Source organism: Lethenteron reissneri, chromosome 31 (assembly GCF_015708825.2).
Source record: "Lethenteron reissneri isolate LAM-NWPU_2019-01 chromosome 31, ASM1570882v1, whole genome shotgun sequence".
NCBI classification, from domain to species: Eukaryota; Metazoa; Chordata; class Hyperoartia; order Petromyzontiformes; family Petromyzontidae; genus Lethenteron; species Lethenteron reissneri.
Window position 1 is genome coordinate 13,094,973 of NC_083809.1, and position 21,549 is coordinate 13,116,521.

Here is a 21,549-nt window from a genome sequence, read left to right on the forward strand (position 1 = left end):
TGGTCTTCAGGTTGAAGATTTTTCATTTCTGTCCACTTGTGTTCCCTCGCCAGCTCTGCTCGCTGTCGCGCAAGACTTTCCAACTCTCGATTAAGTGACTTGAACTTACTCATCCACATGTCTGATGCCTTCAGGTCAGCAACTTCCAGCTCAAAGTCTCCGATAGAGACCCCGGGGATGCATGTCAGGTCGACTTTGTCCACTGCACACTCATGTGGATGAGTGACGAACTTGAAAAGACCAGTGCGCGCACGAAATTCTCCAAAACGTGCTTTGAATGACTGCAGGAGATTGGACGTAAAGCCAGCTAGCTGCTGGAGATCCAGATGTTGAGTGGAGTCACTTGCTAAGCATGCATCTCTAAATTGTCGCAGTCTTTCAAAGTGCAGAAGACGACCTGTTTCAATGTCCCTGAGAAAGACTTCCAGCTTGCTTTCAAATGCAAACACTGCTTGTTGAAGGGATGAGATTGTATTTCCAATACCTTGCATTTTCACATTGAGCTGGTTCAGATGGCCAGTTATGTCCACGAGATAGTGAAACTGCAGGAGCCAGTCAGTGTTGTCTAGTTCAGGATGCTTGACGCCTTTCATTTCAAGAAAAGTCCGGATTTCACTCAGGCAAGCTGCAAAACGGCCTGAGCACCTTCCCCCTTGACAACCAACGCACGTTGCTGTGTAAAAGCAGACCGGGATAATGATTCCCAACTTCTTCTAACAGAGCTTTAAACTGGCGATCATTTAAAGCTCGAGCAACAATAAAGTTGACCACTCGAATGACCAGCGACATCACCTCACCAAGCTCCTGGCCACACGTCTGAGCGCAAAGCGCCTCCTGGTGCAGGATGCAATGAAAACTTAGGATGGCTCTCTTTTCATGTTCACGGAGAAGCGCTACAAATCATTTGTTCTTCCCCAACATACAGGGTGCACCATCAGTACAGACAGAAATAAGTTTATCCATCGGTAGTTTTTTTTCTTTAGCAAACTCCATGAAAGACGTGAATAAATCCTCTCCTCTTGTTGTCCCTTTCATTGGCAAAACAGCCAAGCTTTCCTCACGCAGTGTGTCACCTGCAGCATAGCTGGCAATTATACTGAACTGAGATAGATGGCTAACGTCTGTTGACTCATCTAACGCGAGAGAAAAGTATGTCCCGGCGTTAATGTCCTTAATTTGTGTTTCCTCGACTTGATTTGCCATCATGATGCTACGATCGTGAACAGTTCTTGCTGACAGAGGCATGTCTTTTATTCGTTTGATTATCTTGTCTTTATTTGGGAAGTCATCAAACAGTTCATTGGCCACATCAAGCATGAATGTTTTGGCATACTCGCCATCTGTGAATGGCTTTCCATTCCTTACTATTGCCAAAGCACCCGCAAAGCTAGCGGAATTCCCGTCACCTTGCTTGGTCCACACACGTAGTTGCTGCTGACTCGTCTGCACTCTCCGCTGTAGTTCTTCGCATGCCTTTTTCCTGCTGTCCCCCGCTGGATATTTCGATGCAAATGAAGCATGGTGCGTATCGAAGTGCCGCTTTATATTTGACCGTTTCATCGATGCAATTTTATCATTGCATATTAGACATACCGCAGATCCTGCTCTCTCCACAAATGCAAATTCCTCTGTCTACGCAGCCTGGAATGCACGGTAATCATCGTCTTTTTTTCTTTTCGCCATCTTTTCCGTTACAAGGGTTGAAGCGGATAAACTAGTTGGCTATCTGATCAAATGGATTTCTTCACCTTTACAATGACCCGTGACATGCTCGCGAGCCATTGGTTCCTGACCCGACCCACGGGTCACGGGTCACGGGACCCGTGACCCGTGAAATTTTTCTTCAAAACTAATTTTTGTTTACTTTAAAATGACACAGTATTATTAAGCAATATCACAAGTATTTTAAAATCAGTTCCAAACTAAATTTTATTATTATTTTTTTTTCAACTCAAAATTGTCTGGGAGCCATATGCCGTCACCGGAAGAGCCATATATGGCTCGCAAGCCATAGGTTCCCGACCGCTGCGATAGAGCATCCAGGGAGTCGTCCATCCGAGGTATAGGGTATGCGTCAGCAACAGAGATCTTGTTAAGCTTACGGAAGTCAACACAGAAGCGCAAGCTAACATCCTGTTTTTTAACAAGGACAATAGGGGCTCCCCACGGGCTGGTGGATGGTGAAATAATATCTGCAGCTAACATTTCGTCAACCGCCTGCCATACGTGTTCATTTTCTGTAGGGCTCAGCCGGTAGGAATTCTGCCGGATGGGAGCGACGTCACCCGTATCGATGTAATGACTCAAAAGCGTAATGCGGCCAATGTCAAATTTGCCCTTGCTAAAAACATCCGAGAATTCGAGCAAAAGCACCCTCAATATCTCCCTCTGGACCTCGGACAATTCAACATTTTCCGAACAAAGCGTCTCCATTCACTCCTCATCAGAACCCTTTTGCGGCCGCGTATCTGATGCGGCCCCCACACTGCCAACGATGCTTCCTTCATGAAGCGCTGGGGACGCATGAGCTAGCATGGTACCTTCTTGAATGACCGACGTGTCTAACCCTGCGTTAAGGACCTGAATGAAGGGTTCCTGATCGTTGGATACCAACGTCTGGGCCCCTACAAACATCAACTGACGAATGGCTTTATTAGAGGGTCCCAAGAGGATTCTTCCTGCCATCGCCTCCTGGTCTAGTGGCTTCCGCAATCGCAAAGGGACCAACATTTGTGCGCCAGAGGGAATCTTAACTGTCCTACGTAAAAGTGCTTGCACGGCAGCGTTTTCTGTGCACAAGTGAGTGGAAGAAGGCAAAAATGCCATTCGGTGGCCGGATGGTAATTCAAGGCACCCTTGGTCGAACAAAATTTTCAGGGGCATCCTTCCCAAAAGTCGGTTCCGAGCAAGCAAGGAATAGCAAGGGACGTTAATACAAAACCTGGTCCCGTCAATTTGACATCCGCAATGCACACCCCCGCTGTTATTCTCCCAATGATGCCCAATGAGCCGCCATTTGCGGCGAAGCACGGAGCTTCGACAGGGCATTTAGGGGACAAGATGTTATAAATTGACTCTGAAATTATGGTCACTGATGCACCGGTGTCAATGAGCAATCTGATTTTAACCCCCTCTATCAATCCAATAACAGCGGACGAACCTGCGGTTGCGGCAATCACTCTATGGGCCAGCTCCGACCACTGACCCAGTCAGAACGGCCGGTCGGCCCAATAAAAGTCTGAACCCTCCCACACCAATGCACGACGGGAACGGAAACCGAACGAACGAGATGGATGAGGTGGATTCAGGGGCCGAGTGTGTGATGTGTCGCGACTCGCTTTCAGGTGTGGTAGAGTGGAGGACGGTCGGGCTGATGACGGCGGGGGCCCCGGGAGGCGTCATCGCGGCACGCGACAGCCCTACGAGACATGTCCCGGCAGGCCACAGTTGTAGCACATGATGAGCCCGCTTCAGGGATGAGGATATGTCTTCTGCCGTCGTTGTTCTTCCATCCGTCGCACCATGCCGTCTCCTCGCAAGCCTCCGCCCTGGGTCGATGCGCAGACTGGGACGGGCTCCACGTCTTTGGATGGATCGCGTGCCTCACGAGGAGCGGTACACGCCACCAACACCTTATGCCATTTCAAGAGCTGTTGCGTCTGGATACATCTTGCAACCTTGATGGACGATAGATCATCGTCGTCGACAACCGGCACGACAATGTTGAGGTCCTTAGCCAAAGCCAGCAATCTCTCAAAGACCAGCGAGTCAATTCCGTCATGGGCTATCTTCGGAAAGGCAGCCTTCGCTAGCACCATGGACGGTGAGGGGCGTCTCGGCCTCCCCCCTCCTCCGTGCAGCGAACTTATGGTGCACATTCAATGGCGGTTCATAAATCGCCGTCATTTGGTCAAAGTCTTGAGTCAAGCGTGGCCCTCTCTGATGGCGGGATGGTAAGAAACGCCGCCAGGGCATCGTCATCAAGAGCGGTGGGCAGTGCTCTCAGCACCTCCGCCTCCGTCCACCCCGCCAAGTCGGCGTTCGTAAAGAACCGGCGCTTGAAGGCCACCCAGTCACCTCTGGCGGGTGTAAATTATTTTACGAAGGGCAGTCATCGCCAGACAGATGGGACGTCCACAGGCAACCTCGATGCAGCTTCAGATTTGGCAGGCTCTGCACTCCGCTCCTCCATCAAAATGGTGGCTGTAAGCGTGGGCTGCGCCACGGAGGTTCCCGGTTGGTGGGAAATGGCGGTGGGATCCTCGTTCCCATGCAGCTCCGTTGCTCTCCCCTCCACCGCTGGCTCCTCGCGGTGGGGCTCCGCGGCGATGGACGCCGCGGCTTGGAGGAGCCCTGCGAGGTGGGAGTGTGCTGTCCGGCGCTCCATCTTTGACAGCGGTGAGCTGTTGCGTGCCTGGTCGGTGCGCTGCCTCACCAACAGCGCCTCGCCTCTCTTCTCTGGTGTCGCCATCCCCGGGGCTGTTTGAAGGATGAGGTCTTTGTCCTCTTCGTCCGAAGTCCTGGTACATGGTCTGCTTCGTGTAAACATTACCTAAGATGGCTAACTTACTTAAAAGAACGTTTGGCTACTTCCGACACCAGTTGTAGTGAGTTCTACTGAGTCACAGGTGCACTTCTTGGAGGCAACACATTTATTAATACCAACTCACAGGGTAACTGCCCCTTAACAAGATAACAACCTATGGTGGTGGACCACCAGGCTAACTGTACTAATTTCACCATAACTAGCTACAATGGACCGGACCACAGATTGGGTCCAGGTCCACATGTTGGTGACTCTGTAGGACGTAGAACGTAGATCGTAGATTCTTCAGGATGAAATTCAGCAGCCGGTCCCTCTCAGGGACCCGGCTTATATCCTCAGTGGCATGGCTGACTCTGCCCTTAGCCATGACCACCTTATATAATCCTCAAGCAGGATCTCGACCCTGACACGTGACCACTCCTAGCCCCCACTTGGGGGCCCTGTGTAGACTTAACTGGTCACGTGTCCTCTGGGGTCAACCAGAGTGCCACGGCCTATAGTAACCCCATTCCCGTGGCCGGCACTCTCACACCCTATCCTGTAGGGGTCGGCACTACACTCAGAGCGTAGTGCCATCCAGCACTGTCAGTCAGCACTCACCGAGCCTCTTTAGGGTCGGTACTGCACCCACATATTCGTGGTGTCCGCAATGTCAATTTATCACATGCCATGCCTCTCTAGGGCCCGCATTACACAATGACATCCGCGATGTCATTACACTAGCAACAAATTGGCACATTCTATTTAAGTGACAAACCTTATTAATTGGCTGTGTCGGGTCATGGCGGGTTTAACGACACATTTATATTGACGTGATCTAACCCAAAAAACCTTTATTATGCATAATATTGCTTGTGAAAGCCTATGTGTTAAATTCGTATTTTTGCTATTAACGGAAGTCGGGTGAGGAGCCTTAAGCCCATCATATCAGGCATTCTTATTGGAGGAGGTCAAAAGCATTAAAAGACATTTCCATACTTCCCCTGGGATGCAATGACTAAGGTGCAAAGGAATGGACAAGGAGAGACTAACAACAAAACCAACAAACTTTGGCCCAACACCAGTGGCACCGCCAGCCGCCAGATGGTGATGGGAATCAGGTTTCAGATAGGAATCTGTGTGGAAGAGATATGTAGATGACACTTTCGTCATTTGGCCACATGGCCTGCCAGCATTGAACCAATTTCTCAACCACATTAATTCCATACACCCATCCATCAAATTCACCATAGAAGTGGAGAAAGATGGTAAGCTACCATTCCTGGATGTTTTGTTTGAGAAGATACCTCATGGCTCATTAGGACACTGTCTACAGGAAAGCCACCCACACAGATTCCTATCTGAGAGCTGATTCCCACGACCATCCGGCACACAAAAATCCCCTCATCAAAACACTACACCATTGGGCCCATTGCATTTCTGACCAACACCACCTAGCCAGTGAACTGGAACATGTACACCAGGCCCTTAAGATGAATGGGTACTCGGACCGCATTATTCGCAAAGATGTTTCTCCAACCATGGAGAAACAACCCCCTGAGACGCCGATCAAAACCATCACGTTACCATACATAGCTGGCGTTACCAAAAAGATTTCCAAAATCTTAAACAAACACAAGATCCAGGTCTGATTTAGTACAATACACAAAATCCATGATCTAATCCCATCTGTGAAGGATGTCATTCCTGTCATGCAATATCCTGGAGTCTTCAAACTAAGTTGCACCTGTGATGGGTGTTACATTGAGGAAACAAAACGACATATCTCGGACCGTGTTCGCGAGCACAAGTCATATCTGAAACACGGCAGAACTAATACCTCCACCGTGGTTGACCATTGCTATAACGCTGTGGGCTCTCATGATGTTGTTTTTTTCGAGACCTAAGGTACTCTGCAAACCTTCAGGCTACTATCAGAGGTTTGTTCATGAAGCCATCAAAATATATAAACATAGACATAACTTCCCCCCCCCCCCCCCCCCCGGCATTTTGTCTGCTCTTCCTCTCAACGTTCTCGCAGCACCCCCTCCCCCTAACCCACACCCCGCCTTCTCTATCGCTCCCCCCTTGCTCTTCCCCCTCGCTTACCTATATAACCTCTTGTTACAGCAGCCCTTTTGCCCACTTCAGCAATTGTTTCTTGCTGTGGTTGTCTCACCTGATGACGGACGCTTGTGTTGCACCAGAAACGTCGTGATTTAATTTATTTTATACCTACGTGACTTTACCGAAAGAACCAAAAAGTATGGATCCCTGTAGTCACGAAAACTTCAAATCTAGGTCTAACACTCTTTAAGACTTTATTCATTCATAGGCCTGTGTGTCTCGATAGACAATTATTTTTCAGCTTACGAGGTCAGCTGTAGGTTTTGCAGCGCCAAGAATGACTTAGTAGGCCAATCCTTGAGTGACAATCCTTTCCACAGCAATTGCAAGTGAATGCGGTGGCAGCTCCAGAGGTATTTATTGCTTTTAATTTACGTCGCTCCCTCTTGGTCTGCCAAGCAGTGTTTATTTTCTCCTCGCCTCTCCTGAGGCCTGTTTTCACAGCCTGCTGCCAGCAAAGTTGGTCGCCGGCAGTTTTCTCCCAGTCACTTGGATTGATGTCGCAGCTCTTCATGTCCCATTTACAGACATCTTTTAAGTGCAGGACTGGGTGACCAGTGGCCCGTGTGCCTGTTGCCAGCTCGCCGTACAAGACATCCTTGGGTATTGTGCCATCCTGCATGCGGCGCACGTGTCCAAGCCATCTCAGGCGCCTATGACTGAGTAGAGAGTACATGCTGGGAATGTTGGCCAAGTTGAGGACTGGGGTGTTGGGAATGCGATCTTGCCATCTGATACAGAGGATGCGCCTGAGACATCAGAGGTGGAATGTGTTTAGTCGATGTTCTTGATGGGCGTATTTTGCCCAGGATATAGAGGAGTGTGCTAAGGACACAGGCCCAGTACACCTGTACTTTGGTGTTGAGCATTAGGGATTTGTTCTCCCACACTCTTTTGGTCAACCTGAACATAGCTGTAGATGCCTTCTCAATGCGCTTGTCAATCTCTGTGACAAGGGACAAATTGCAGGTGATGGTGGAACCCAAGTAGGTGGAGTCCTGAATGGCTTCCAGGGTATAGCTGCCAATGTTTATGGAAGGGGTTTCTCTGACATCCTGGCCCATGATATTGGTCTTGATCAGACTGATTGTCAGGCATTGGTAAGGTGGTCGATGAGTGTCTGCAGACCTTGTTCTGTGTGAGCCGTCAACGCGGCATCATCATCGAATAAGAGTTCTCTGATGAAGACTTTGCGGACTTTGATTTTGTATCTGAGATGGCCAAGGTTGAAGAGTTTGCCAGATCTTGTATGGAGAAAGACTCCCCCTTCTGCTGTCCCAAAGGAATGTGTGAGCATAATTGAGAAAAAGATGCCAAACAGTGTTGGGGCAAGCACGCACCCCTACTTTACACCGCTGAGTATGGGAAATTCTTCTGAGGTGGTGCCGCTGTGCTGTATTGTTCCTTTCATGTTGTCATGGAAAGAGGAGATGACTGCCAGCAGCTTCGGTGGGCAGCCAATCACTTTGATGAGTTTGAAGAGGCCTCTCCTACTGATGAGGTCAAATAACTTTGTAAGATCAATGAATGCCAAGTACAGGGGCATTCTCTGTTCTCAAAATGTATCCTGTAGCTGATGCAAAAAGAAGAGCATGTCAATTGTGGATCTCCCTGCTCTGAAACTACACTGAGCGTCAGGATACGTCCTCTCAGCTAGTATCTGTGTAATAAAGGACTCCTTCACACTTCGTTGTTCTCCGTGTCCTTAATTGGGTTCTTCCACGCACCCGCCGTTCCTCGTTCCGGCCTCGCCTTCCGTACGTCCGTGCGCCCCACGCACTCTCCCCTGTGGCTCTCGCCCATGCCGTCACCTGGCTCCCTTCCGTGTGCTCTCCCTCACCCGGCCCGGCCACACCGCCCTTCGGGTACTCCGCACATGCTCCATTCTGTGTCTCTCTCCGTGCAATCCTGCAAGCTCCCCTGTCTCTCTTCGTGCGATCCTGCATGCTCCCCTGTCTAGGCGCTCCTCACGCACTCTGCCTTCCCGTGGGCGCCTATCCCTTCTCGACCACGTGGCGATGGCGCCACGGCTCTTTCCACCCTCCTGCATGGATCCCACTTTGGTTCTCTCTCTCTCCTCTCTCCTCCCCTTCTCCTTCCGGCCCTCCTCTTATATCCCCCTCTCCCACGTGACCCAACTCCACCTTCCATCCTGCCTCTGCCTCCGCCCCCCCGTTCACCCCGCTCCCATTGGAGCGAGGCGAGCAGTGGCCCCTCCCACACGCTCTCACTACACCGGCGCGTGTGAGCGGTGCAGAGGCCGGCAAGCACCTTGTCCTTGCTCGCATTACATCTGTAACCTGCTGAGGACCACACGGGCAAAGGTTTTCCACACGATGCTCAGCAGGAAGATGCCATGGTAGTTATTGCAGTTCCCATGGTCACCCTTGTTTTTATATAGGGTGATGATGTTGGAGTCTCTCATGTCTCGAGGCACTGCTCCTTCTTCCCAGCACTGGCAGATAAGTTCATGGAGTTTTGTGAGGATGGCGGGTTTCGCACATTTCAGTACCTCAGGTGTGATGCCGTCCTGTCCCGGGGACTTGCCACTGACTAGTGAGTTGATGGCGTTGTCAAGTTCATTCAAGGTTGGAACATTGTCCAGTTTGTGTATCATTGATTGGTAGGGGCTTTACAGCAGCAAGGGCAGCTTCTGACACACCTTTGTCTTATGAGTAGAACTCTCAGTAGTGTTCTACCCACCTGGCCATTTGCTCTTGTTTATCAGTGATGATGGACCCTGTGCTGGATTTCAGGGGAGCAGTCCTCCTGATGTTTGGACCAAAGGCTGTTTTGATGCCTTCATACATGTGTTGAGGAGCAGGCGACGACTCACTCAGAGACGGAGGTGAGGTTAAGGGCTTTCGCCGTTTATTAAGGGCTACACAAGACACGGGGGGGGTGAACCACTTCCCAGGGGTTAGGGGTCCCGGGCTAGGTCCCACTGGGTCCCAACACAGCCGGCTGCCCTATGCTGTCTCCTCTGCTCCGGCCGTGGGATCATCCAACACGGCCGACCGAGGAGCACAGCCACGTCCAGCCCTGGTGCTGTGCTATATCCACTATCCCTACCCTCTTGCTCCTGGCTCCCCGTTTCACCCTCTCTCGACCTTTGACTCCAACTACGACCCCGCTTACGTCACGGGGTCCCCCCTTTACCCTCGAGGAGCTGTGTCGTCATGTGCACTGTCCAGCGCGCATGACCCCATCTCGTGACGCCATCGCACCGGACAGCGCACATGATGCCACCACTCTCTTCTACTCCTCTACACATGGCATGGATATTATCAGTGTCAGAGGCGAGTTGGATCCTACTGCTGAGGTTCAGCCAGTAGTTGTTGGCACAGCATCTGGCGGTCGTTTGAGCTGCACTGCGGGCAGCTTTCAAAGCCCTTAATGATCATGTACTTGGGACTTGCTTGTACTTCAGGAGCACCATGCTCTTGGCTTGGAAGATGGGTTCCAATATAGCCAGGTGTTCTTCAAACCAGTCTGTGTTCCGCCTTGTCTGCTTGCCGAAGGTATTGATGGCTGCATTGAAGATGGCGTCTCTGATGTATGCCCACTTTGTCTCCACGCTTCCATATGGTGTGTCGTGTAGGGACTGCTCAAGGATGTGTTGGAATGATTGAGTGAGCTCTGGGAGGGAGGTCTTGGCAGAGTTGATGCATAGGTAGCGTTTTTGTTTGAGGCGGTGTATCTTTTTGGGGCGTAGTCTGACCTTGCTGGATACCAGCGAGTGACCGGTGTTACAGACTGCACCGTGGTAGCTGCGTGTAATGAGTACTGAGTTGAGGAGGGCTCGTTGGGTGATGACGAGGTCCAGGCGGTGCCAATTAAGAGACCTTGGATGTCTCCATGATACTTTATGGCATGGTTGTGTGAGAAAGAATGAGTTTGTGATACAGAGATTGTGGTATGAGCAGAGCTCCAGTAGTCTTTGGCCACTGGCATTCATCTTTCCGATGCCATGATAGCCAAGGCATGCGGGCCATGTATCGTAGTCAGCCCCAACCCTTGCATTGAAGTCTCCCAAAAGAAACATGTGCTCAGAGCTGTGCATTTTGCGAATAATTTTGTGAAGCTCTTCATAGAACTGGTCATGAATCTCCGGAGGTGAGTAGAGTGTTGGGCATAGACACTCAGGATGTTTACATGGCCAGAAGCAGTGAGCAATCTCATGAGCAGAATCTGCTCAGAGTCTGTGGTTGGTGGTTCTATCATGCCAAGGAGTGTGTTTTTGACGGCGAACCCAACCGTATTGCCTTGGTTCATTCTGCTGTTTGCCTTGCCAGTAGAAAGTGTAGTCACTCTCTTGTAGTGAGCCACTGCCAGCCAGCCGGGTCTCCTGCAGTGCTGCAATATCCACATGGAGTCTCGCCAGCTCTCTGTCATTAACTGCAGTCTTGCGGATGTCCTCAATCTGCAATAGATCTTCGGAGAGTACAGAACACATTGTATGTACATTCCAGCTTGCAAAATGAAGGGCTGGTACCTTCTTTCCTTTTGTTTTGCTTTTGTCTGGTGCAGGTGTTGCAGCCCACTTGTCTGGTGATGAACCATAAGCTCCAAGCACCCATTGGAGCAGGTGAGCCATGGCAGGAAAGCACCTTATTGGCCGGGGGTTGCCCAGCTTGAGGTGGGTGATAGCTATCCTTTGGGGTGCAATGACCCCTCCCACCAACGATGGCAACCCGTGGCGCCCATCTTGTACGCCAATCCAAAAGTATAACCCGTGACTGCTGCCATCCGTGTTTCTTGGCCACGATTAGGTGGCCGAGGAGTGTCCTCTCCCCATTTTTGCATCTCTTGCTGGCGCAAAGCCTGGGCAAGTTATTCTAGAAATCTTGGGTTGCCCATGCATCAGGATCCCCCCCTCGTACTAGTTTGGCTGCAGGGGCTGCCGAGAATGTGCCGCGGTGCGTCACAAAACTGCCTAAGGGGCCCCACTTCTGATTTTCTGTAGGGGTTTACTCCTTTAGCTATTGACTCTCCCGAGACACTCACAAGGCAGTGAGAAACCCGCGTAAACCTGGGAGGGGCCCTTATCAGGTACTGACAGCAGGGCCAGCTGTGCCTGATACTCGCGTAAGGCAGGTTCGTCACGCCCTGAGGTAGTTTATCGCAAACTACCCGCTACTAGCCTTAGTTTGTGTCATGAGTGTGTGTGGGTTTTATAGACATGGCACGTATAGTTGAACACGTAGGCTTTCGTGACCAATATCATCCATAATAGAGTTGTTTGGGTTAGATCGCGTACAAATATAAATGTGTCATTAAACCCGCCACCACCCGACTAGTAAACGTTGTCACGTAAACAAAACATGCCAATTCGTAACTAGTACAGCACGCTGGTGTGTTGGAGAGCCAAGCCACGACATTTGCAATCTGAGTACTACTTTTCGCCAGTAATTACAACTAGCTTAATCAGACGACAACCAGATTTGTGGAGAATATCAACGGGCTCGCATAATGTGTATGCATAATGTACGTTGACTCGTTAATCCCCCCACCCCCCACCTTGCCCAAGAGCGCAGAAGTGTGGTCACCACATCTACGCCTCTATATAAGGAACGAAACAGGTGGACTGTTTCATTGCTTATATAAATTACGTCACCATACTATAACATATACGAATATAAAAACCAACAATCTTCAGTGTCTGTACAAAGCAATTCAGAGTTATTCAAGGTGTGGGCACCTCCGCTGTGCTGATACCTCAATTCACATATGTAGCATCTTGTAAATCACTCAGACTGACACGTTGTAACAAGTCACCTGCTTACACTTTATTAGCCTATTCTTGCACCAGTTGTAGGCACTCCTATCACTGTCGCTATGGTCACTTCTGTTTACTAATTCCCACTCTTATCTACGCTACACTTCACTAACCTGCACACAGCAGCTCTCGCTCTCGGCAGCTCCGCACTCAAGGCTTTGCACACAGCAGCTCTTGCTCTGAGCAGCTCCGCACTCAATGCTCTGCACACAGCAGCGCTCATACAGAGGCTTGCACACAACAGCGCTCACACAGAGGCTTGCACCCAGTTTCGCTCACACAGAGGCTTGCATACAGCAGCGCTCACACAGCCTACGTTCCCTCAGACCCACTCACTCGTCCGACCCAGACGGGGGATCAACCATCACCCGCCCGGCGACTCGTGAGGGTTGAGGTCCGTTCCCCGCTTGAGCGGCAGCGGCGAGACGTCTTCTCTCTCTGGTCCCCAGCAACACGAACTCCCGCTCCGCTCTCACACGCCTCCTTATATCCCCCTCCAAATCGTCCAGCTCCTCCCATGTGTCTCTTTAGGGCCGATAGGCTGGCGCCTGTCAGGCCATCAATCACCTCTTATCGCACGTCTCCCTGGCAACACCTTCGGTGTCAGCGTTCAACCCCGGGCCGACCCCGTCTGCACCCGATTCTCCCCTTAATGAGGTGGAGGTTTGCTCGTGCAACTTCACGTTGCACACGCGCACCTGCCTGCCCTCGGTTGCCCTCGGCCAACAGTGCACACCGCGTATTTTACCACACTACACACATAGATATACCACAGAACTAAGCCACGAGAAGGAGTCTCAGTGGAGTCCCAGCAGCGGAAATCAGCACAGTACAAATTGAGCAGTTGGCATGCAGGGTTGAGCAGCAAGCAGACAGCACCTAAAGAAACCCCGTAAAAATAGTAATAATTTACATTTGTAAGGCGCATTTCATCCGTAGATTCCAATGTACCATGCATGGTAAGCAACAAACAGAACCAGGATAGACAGCTAGCACTAGCTGGGGGTAGAGGCCAGTTTAGGGTTGATTGTACGCTGTGGGTTAAAACAGCAGGAAAGCTGTACAGTTGAGTTGGCACATATGTATGTACGTAGGTAACATTCGCTGGAGGAGGCAGCTGCAGGTAGAAAGCAGCAAATAACAAACTCCTACCAAAACCCCAGTGGAACACGGCACACTACAGAGATTAAATGTAGGCAGGCAGGTCCCATCAGGGCCCTAGAAATAGAGGATCAACAGAGATGAACTGCAGTAACCAGAGTTGCATTGGAGATGTGCGGCAAACGCAAGCAGAGCCGTTCCAAAGGCAGACAGCCGTCACTAGGGCCAGGCCGGGATGTGAGCACACTCCAGAGTTGAGCTGCAGAAATTCAGCTCCCAGGCAGACAGGCTTAACACCAAGCCCCACACCAGGGTCCCAGCAGGGATGAACAAAATACTAAAATAATACCAAAACGTATGTGGGCATTTCATGAATGTAATGCCCTCATATCTTCTGATATGTGGAGGTCAAGTCTCGTCGTTTAGACCTCAATATTTTAATTTAAGTGACCGCGCTATCCTCCAAAATATTTTTCAAGACTTTGTGTATGCATGTTTAACTTCTTTCACACCGTACATAGCCAACCGTATTAATTGTAAGTGCGGGGAAGGACAAACAAATTAAACACAAAATCAGTTCTAAAAAATATAGTTTTCTAATTTAGATTTAAAAGTGCATAGCTGAAGTGACCTGATACAAGAGTTTCAAAAAACGTGTATGATTCTACTTTAGGTAATGTTATGACTCCTGAAGCCCACTATTGTCTGTTTTGCTATGGAAATCACAGGCGTCTGTTGTGTCTTTCAATTTATCTAATTCCACCCGGGAAAATCATCCCAGCTTCAACTGTGACCACCATTTAAATGATGCTACCATATAAACACCAACTCACGTCTAATCTTTTTTTGTTGCCTCGATTATTTGTTTACCCTTCACTGGCTTCAACCTACTCCAACAAAAGGTATCATTTCTCATTTGTTTAAAACATGGGAGTGGCTTACTTGGTCACATGAAAAAAAAATGAGCAATCGAATGACATTACCAGGAATCTCATTCTTACATACAAGCATAACCACTTGTCTCATTCTCAAGGACTTACTTCCTGTTTTTGGCATTTCATGCTCTTCCTTTGCATACTTATTAACCATTCATCCTCCGCCTGATGACTGGTGGCTTATTTACTTTTTCAACTCCCTCTGTAATCCCCTGCTTATGGTCCTGTGCATTGCTGGCGAATTTCCCCTGCTTTAATTCAGCCTTTAGGTGTGTACATTTATATTATACCTTAACCCTGATCCGATGGCATTGAACTTTGTGTTTTCCTATTTTAAGTCTCAAGACTCCTGTTCAGGAGGGTCCTGCCAAGTATTGAAATCGGCAGAATTTTTAAAAAATATTTATTTATTTATTCTGGAGAACTACACTGTATTATTTTTCAGACGGGTCCTGCTTTGGGTTTTATTTGAAGTGTTTTCAGACAACTCATGAGTGTTTATACGTGTAGGAAAAAACAGATTACCCGGAGAAAACCCATGCACGTGAGGGGGCACCACGTGCTTAATGTACTGCCTTCTCCTGGCGACTGGGGAAGGGAGTTGCACAAAATATATGCGATTCATCAACGCTCGCCTCAGTGCTGGATAACATGCATGCGGCACCACTGATATATGCAATCAGAATTGAAGAATGTGCAGATATGTTTTTCACCATTTGGATATTTGGCAAATACCAGTTACATTGAATGATTTTTAAATATGGGACGACACCTGAGCACCTAGAGGAATCTCATGCAGAACAAGGTGAGAACATAAAAACTTGAGACAGAAACCATTAGCGCCACTTCGCTCCCTTGCCTGCCCTCCAAGATGGTCGAAATCTTTTAATTTTGGTGTTTATGCAAGATAATAGAATTTCATGTACTATTATTTAAGATACCCCTCTTCCCTATTGCACAATAAGATGAAATTGCGTATAAACACTCTACAAATACAATTTGTATTGTATGAGCCAGGAAGTATAACAATGGATATGGGTATAAATATAGATCACGTATTCTGTATGATGATAAATTGATTATGAACATTTGGATAGGATAGATTTGAAAAGTGAATTCCATGTTTGATAATGCAATTTGTGGAGTTTAATTGTAAGAATAAACAGACATTTACTTTAGTAAAATGCATTTGTTTTTACGTAAAAAGCTCGCTGATACTATCAAACTCTTAGTTTCATTCATGTGTCGGGGCCGCTGGTCCCCGAAGTCCCTCCCTGCTCCGTGCCTATGGCAGGGGCTCCGCCGTTCGCCGATCCCTCGCTACTCTGCGAGCAGCTGCTGCCGTCGCTGGGCTCATCGCCCGACGGCTCCTCTCCCTGGTCCATCCCTCCGCGCGCTCGTGTGAGAGGCATAACTCGCCGCCCGCTCTCGTTCACCTGCAAACGCTGCGTGGTTTCTCCACCAATTACGCGCTCTAAACGGGGGTCAGGGGTCGGAGGGCGAATGACGCTGCCCTCACAGCGCGCGAGTCCCTGCGGCGATAGACGGAGCGAGTACCTGTGGACGCACCGACCCCTTCCCCCACGCTACGAGCGCACACACCTGCACACACGCGACACCCACTCGTGCGCCGCTCTACGCAGCGCTCCCACGTGGCGAACTGCTGTGTACACAGCACCACACGCGTTCCCACTTCTCAGCGATATCACACGGGGACACTGATCGGCTATTAACGATTTATTGTTTGCTACCTGGGACTGGTTGTTGAGTCAGTATGGATCGACGAGGTTGGCCTATTCTATTACCCCTGGACCTATTCCCTATTTACCTGTTTACGAAATACTTTTACCTCCTTACTCACTGTTAGGTGCCCACGGCGGTCCGTTGATCCCGTGCTAGCAGTGTACCTCGATGCGTCGCACGGACGCCCGGGTCGCTGGGCTGGAGTAAGAGAGAGATCTCCCCTTTTGCGCCCCCTTTTTATCCTCCCTACATCAAAGGGATGTTGCCCCGCCTGTCGTCGCTCCCCTTCCAGTTTCTTTAACAATGGGCGCGCGTGCCCGTCAGGGCGCGTGCGGCGGTTCCGGGCGCCTTTGATATGCTAATCGGATGTGCTGCGTGTGCGGCGTTAATTCTAATTAATCCCTTTCTCATGCATGTGTGGAAGTTAAGCGCGGAGCCTCCGCATGTCCCTACCACCTGCCCCACCAATTGCGCACCCTAAACTATGCCGCCCCGTCCCTCCTCTGCCTGTCTCGTCGACCCGTGGGGGTGTGTGTGGGGGGATGCGTTTTAACCGCGGTGGCCGAATGCCCTTCGCCGCGACCATACCATCTTAAGGCCGGTCGCAGCGCCGCGGTGTAAAGTAGCGTCGGGGGAGGTCATCCAATTCCCTGGTCGCCGGAAACCGTGAAAGTTAATCCCGATAAGGGTTTCTCGGATAAAAACCGGTCGGTCAGGTGACCTCCCCTCAGAGCTCTATGGGTGGGGGGAAAATGCGTGTGGGTGTGTTCATGTGAGGGGAGGTGAGGGGGACGCGGGGTCGGCTCCGTCGCTTGGTGGTGGCGAGGTTGTAGATGGGGCGCCTGCTGAACGGCTTCGTGGTGGCGGCATCACATAGCCCCCCGAGGTGCCAGTCCCCGTCCCGGGTTGACTGGAGCAGCTTGCTTGGGCCGCGCCCACGAGGAAACGCTGCGGGGTCCGGGGGATCCGTCCGGATCTTGTGGCTGGTCTTGGGGCGGGTGGCTCCATCCTCTGTAGCTCCTGCGGCGGCCTCCTCCTCCACTCCAGCGGCTCTCCCTGTCCCTCAGGTACCCGCGGACTGGGGCACAAACTCAGCAGCAGAAGGGTTTAGGAGCCGTCGTCCGCGTCGTCTCCTGACTGGATCGGGGCGTCTCGGGGGCCCGGTGGGGCCCATGTAGTGTGCGAGGCCCCCCAACATGAGGGGTGCGGGTACCCCGGGATTTCGGGGCCTTCGGGCGACGGGGTTCTCTCTCGCCGGGGCCGCTTTCTATGGTTTTAAGCGGCGGATGTTGACCACCGTCTCTCGACCCCTCTCCCCGCCATAGATTAGTACCGTCCAGGGGGAGATCTGCCGTACCACGGTCCAGGGTCCTCGCCAGTAGGTCGTCAGTTTCCCCACCTGCCCGGCCTCGACGCGAGGGGTGTGTAGCCACACCTTAGCGCCGGTCAGGAATAAGGGGGGTTCCATGCGGGGTCGAGCGCCCTGTTCTTGCCGCCGATGCGCGGCTTCCCCTTGCGGGTATGCTCGGCCTCGGGCTTCTCGCAGGGTCTCCATCAAGTGTTCCACGGGGCGGCTTCCCTCCTCCGGCTGGGGGGAAGGAACGCCGAACAACAGATCTGCGGGTAAATGAGACTCACGGCCGAACATCATCAAAAATGGGGTTTGTCCCGTCGACGTGTGTACGGTGGTGGCGTAGGCGACAAGTGCGTAGGGGAGGTGTTCGTCCCAATCCCGTTGATTTGCGGCCGCCATACGTTTGAGTTTCCCCGCTAAGGTCTGATTCATGCGCTCCACCATACCGTTCGCCTGGGGGTGGTATGCTGTGGTTCGGTCCTTCTGGATTCCGAATTCTCGGCACAGTGCCTGGAACAGCTCGGCCTCGAACTCGCTACCCTGGTCGGTGAGGACTCGTTCTGGGATCCCGTGCTTAAGTACGTAAAGCTCCACGAATGCCCGGGCTACCACCAGGGCCGTTTTGTCAGGGATGGCCACTGCCACGGGGTAGCGGGTGAAATACTCTACTGCGACTAGGATATACCGGTTGCCTCGATGGGACCGTGGGAATGGCCCTTGTAGGTCGATCCCGACCAGCTGGTTCTTGCAGCTGACGCGGAACGGCATTAGGGGTACCTGGTATCATGCCGGTTTCGGCCCGCACTGCTGACAGGCGCGGCAGCCCTGTACCCAGGCGGCCACGTCTTGTGCCAATTTGGGCCAGAGATACTGGCGACGCAGGGTCTCTCGAGTGCGTCGTTCCCCATCGTGGCCCCCGAGTGGGTGGTCATGCACCAGCCGTAGCAGCTGGGGTCATACCTGGGCAGGAACACAGATGCACCCCGGCTGGCCGGCCTCGGTTAACTCCCGTACCACCCCGTTCTGCACACATAACCGGCCATACAAACCGCTCCAGGGTCCTGGTAGGGCGCCCTTTTCCTCCCGCAGTGCCGCCTCCACCGCCGCCAGATCGGGATCCCGCTGCTGGGTCTGTCTCAGCTGCTCGTCGTTCAGGCCTGGGAAGGCAGCAGCCGACGTCCTCCTGGATCCGTCCGATCGGGGCGGGGTGATCCGCCGGGTCCCGAGCCGTGGGTCCTGCGCTTGCCGGGCGGTCGACGGGATCCTCGGTGCCACCTGTGAAGGTCTCTGTGGCGCACACTGCACTCTCTCTTGCTGGGGGGGGGGGGGGTCAGTGGCCGCGGCCTTTCGGGGGTCCGTTGCCTGCCGGCAGCATCCCCCCGTGAAACACGGCCAGGCCTCCTGCGCCCTTGTTTCGGCGTACACCGTGGGTCGCCTCGACAAGGCGTCCGCGTTTGCATGCGTCCGGCCAGCCCGATACTCGATTTGCAGGTTGTACTCCTGCAGCTGCGCCAGCCACCGGGCCATCTGCCCCTGCGGCTCCTTGAATGTAAGAAGAAACTGCAGAGCATTATGGTCAGTGCGTACGCGACATCTCCTGCCGTACAAATACGGCCGGAACTGTTTACATTCGAAAATCACGGCGTACAACTCTTGGCGGGTCACACAATAGTTCAGCTCGGCCCCACTCAAGGTCCGGCTGGCGTACGCGATGACTCGTTCCATCCCATCCTGCACTTGTGACAACACCGCACCCAGCCCGCTGCTGCAGGCATCGGTGTCCAAAATAAAATCGGTGGTAAAATCGGGGAAAGCGAGGGTGGGGGCGTGGGTGAGGTGGTTTTTGAGAGTGATGAAGGCCGTCTGGCAGGCCCCCGTCCACTGATAGGGGTGCTTAGGGGAAGTGAGTTGGGTGCGGGGGCGTGCAATCTCGCTGAATCCCTTTACGAATCGACGATAATAGGTGGCGAGCCCCAAAAATGATCTGATCTCCGTCAGATTCCTTGGCCGTGGCCACTCCACTACGGCGTGTACCTTCTCCGGATCGGTGTGTACGCCTGCCTCGCTGACGTGATGCCCGAGGTACCCCACCTCGCATTGTGCGCTGTAACACTTACGTGGCTTAAGCTTGAGATGAGCCGCTCGCAGTCGCTGGAATACCTCTCGTAACCTGGACCAATGCTCAGACAAAGATCTACTGAACACTATCACATCGTCCAAGTAAATCAGGCACTGTTCCCATTGCAAGCCCCGCATCACCAACTCCATCAGCCGCTGGAACGTCGCGGGCGCATTGGTGAGTCCGAACGGGAGTACTCGAAACTCGAATAGTCCCATCGGGGTGGTGAATGTAGTTTTCGGCCGATCCTCCTCCGCCATCTCCACCTGCCAGTACCCGGACGCGAGATCGAGGGTGGAAAAATATCGCGCTCCGGCGAGGCTGTCAAAAGTGTCGTCGATGCTGGGGTATGGGGAAGGCGTCGCCGAGCGTGACTGCGTTCAGTTTACGGTAATCGACGCAGAACCGGGTTGACCCATCCTTTTTCGTTACTAGTACCACTGGGGCTGACCAGGGGCTCGCCGAGGGCTGAATTTATGTTATCGCGAAGCATGTCCCCAACTGCCTCTTTGATCTGGGCGCGTTCGGGTGCGCCCACTCGGTATGCAGGGAGTTTGATGGGTCGGGCTGCACCGGTGTCAATTTGGTGCTTAACAAGGTCGGTCCGACCCACGTCCGAGTCGTGTTAACTGAATATGTCGGCATACTCCTGCAGTAACTCGCACAGCCGATCGGCCTCTCCCTTAGGTAGATCCGCCCATGGTACATGTAACGCGTCGAGCAGGGGGACGACCTCGGCTCGGGGAGTCGGGCCGACTCGCCAGGCCAGGTCCTGGTCCCCCTCAGGACGACCGGGGTCCTCAGCCCAGAGTGCGAACACCGATTCGTCAGAGTGGCGTGCGTGCAGGGGGTGTACGGTGGCGATCGGGGTGCACCGTCGCAGTATCGCTGGGGTATTGTGAGGGTTAAACATCTGCATAAACAATCGGTCCCCATCTGCGTTTACCAACGTGGCGGATCCCACGACCCCATACCGTTTTGCCAACTCCGGGTGAGGAGTTAGCATTACCTCCCCTGAAGGTCGGAGCGCGGGGTCGGTGGGGGATGTTGCTACCGGCACCAGGATCTCGGTGAGCGGCCCGATGGTGACTGCCGTCGCCAGGATAGCGGCCACAGGTGTGAAGCGGGGTGCGTCGGTTCTCGTCCCAGGAACGGTATCCGCTCGCCGTTGCTCTCCATGGTGGCGCATCGCTGGCGGGGTTGCACGTTGAGTCCCAGCTTCTCTAGGAGGTCGGTACCTGCAATACACTCGTGACACAACACACTCGACACGTAGAACTCCTGGGTGCACACCTGGCTGCCTATGCGGACCTCTAGGGTGGCTCTCCCCAGCAGCCCCATTCCGGCTCTGCTCGCCGTGTGCAGCGCGCGGTCCGGGGCCTGCAGGCGGCTCACATCGACCCCGATCGTGCTTCAGTGCGCCGCGCTCACGAGCGAGACCACCGCTCCCGTGTCCAGCAAGATCTGGGTACGGCGTCCGTTGACCTGCCCCTCCACCAGCGACGTGGCCCCCGTGATTCCCGCCACCAGCTCCCGCAGCCAGTCGCCAGGAGTCGCCGCGTTCCTTGGTGTCGTTGCTGGAATCTGCGTGGAGATCACTCGCTCGCCATTATCATTACAGCTTGTTTGGGTCAGGGCTACGCTGATTTCATCCCCCGGTGGTCCCCTCTCTAGGGGGGCCTTAGTGTTTGACCTATGCATCTGCCTCGCACGGGCAAGCTGAGGGCAGTCCCTCCTGAGATGCCCTCGACGGTCGCACACATAACACGTCCGGGGAGGGGTGGCGGCTTCGTAGTGGGCCCCCTGCCCGCTCCCTCTCCCTGTACGCAGTGTGGAAGTTAAGCGCGGCGCCTCCGCATGTCCCTA

At 52.5% G+C, this 21,549-nt stretch overlaps 1 protein-coding gene across 2 annotated transcripts in view; it reads left to right on the forward strand.

Moving 5' to 3' along the window:
- LOC133349844 (odorant receptor 131-2-like) overlaps positions 1-21,549 on the forward strand; it is a 29,059-nt gene that overhangs the window by 5,846 nt on the left and 1,664 nt on the right. Inside the window, exons 2-3 of one of the 2 annotated variants that reach the window (XM_061563647.1) lie at positions 11,183-11,240; positions 20,833-20,913. The gene's annotated coding sequence lies outside the window, so the exon portion shown is untranslated. Of the gene's footprint in view, positions 1-11,182; positions 11,241-18,791; positions 18,848-20,832; positions 20,914-21,549 lie in introns of those variants that run through there. The other variant, XM_061563648.1, reaches the window with a different exon arrangement.